Raw genomic sequence first — 1275 nt, 5'->3', positions numbered from 1 at the left:
CTGCCGGGGCCATCCCCGGGCTGGAAATGCCAGGACGCTTCGCTGTGCGGGTGCCACGTGGGGACAAGGCCACTGTCCCCTGGTGTCGGTGCCGAGGGGGCTGTGTGGGAACGGGGCGGGGTCCTCTCTTCACGTGTCACCTCCACGAGCGGCGGTGTCACCTCCTGGGACACCTCCCTCGGCTCTCCCAGCCCGGCTGTGCCTAATTACCCGCCTGGCCCCCTGCCACTCTGCTCCAGCTCATCCATCGGGGAGGGAGAAGAGCCATGAACCAGCAAAGTCCCAATGTGGAAGTGTTTAAAAATACCCCGAACCAGCCCAAAACCACCGGTGACCGCTCGGAGATGCTGGCGAACCGCAGGGAGGGTGTGATGGTGCTCGTGGTTCCCTGGAGGGAGAGGCAGCAATTTCCTGAGGTTTTGGGAGCTGCCCCGAGATTGGGGCCACAGACGAGGTCACAGGTGCATCCCACCTGCCAGAAGTGGGATCCTGCCTCGGGGGGTGCCAGTGCAGGGCCTGGAGGGCTTTTTCCCTCTCTTCCCCCAAAATATCCCGAGTTTGGGGTGCGAGAGGCAGCTCAGACCCCAAAGGGTGAAGCTCTGATCCCTCCCTGAGGGATCCATCCCTGAGCTCTGCCCCTCTTATTCCCTTGCCCCAAACCTCGCCTCTCCTAATTCCTGCGGTAACCAAGGCAAGGTGACGGATGGGAACATCCCGGTGAGCCAGCGATGAGCTCAGGAGCAGGGCAGCAGCATCCTGCACGCTCCAGCCCCGCTCCTTCCCCCCGGGATTGTCGGGAGCACTTCGGGAAAGCACAGGGGGGATGAGAGGACACGGGAGGTTTTGTCATTTGTCACCCAGCAGTGGCCTGTCCCTGCATGCAGCCGCTGACAGCTCGGCCTTCCCCGTGCCTCAGTTTCCCCATCCATAGGGAAGGGAGGGCTCTGGGATGCATCAGCCCCCGCGAAGAAAAGGGGCTGTAATTCCTGTAGGGAAGAGCTGGGAATGGCTGAGGACTCTTCCCTAAACTTTGCTGGAGCAGGAAAATCCACAAATTACGGGATTTTTTCCAGCAGCGTTTTATTCCATCCCAAGCTGATGGCTCCTTCCAGGCACCGGAGTTTGTGTGCAGGGAGTGGGGCTGGGACAGGGGGGTTTTGGGGGTCAGAGAGAGGTTTTGGGGGTCAGATGGGGATTCTAGGGGTCAGAGAGGGGTTTGGGGGTCAGAGAGAGGTTTTGGGGGTCAGAGAGGGCTTTGGGGGTCAGATGGGGGTT

At 61.1% G+C, this 1275-nt stretch overlaps 1 protein-coding gene across 1 annotated transcript in view; it reads left to right on the top strand.

Annotated features, from left to right (window-relative positions):
• The window catches only part of PLXDC1 (plexin domain containing 1), a 23100-nt gene that overhangs the window by 592 nt on the left and 21233 nt on the right, over window positions 1-1275 (top strand). The window lies entirely within an intron of this gene.

This window comes from Corvus brachyrhynchos, unplaced genomic scaffold (genome assembly GCF_000691975.1).
Source record: "Corvus brachyrhynchos isolate BGI_N302 unplaced genomic scaffold, ASM69197v1 scaffold30, whole genome shotgun sequence".
NCBI classification, from domain to species: Eukaryota; Metazoa; Chordata; class Aves; order Passeriformes; family Corvidae; genus Corvus; species Corvus brachyrhynchos.
This window is presented reverse-complemented; position numbering and strand designations above follow the sequence as displayed.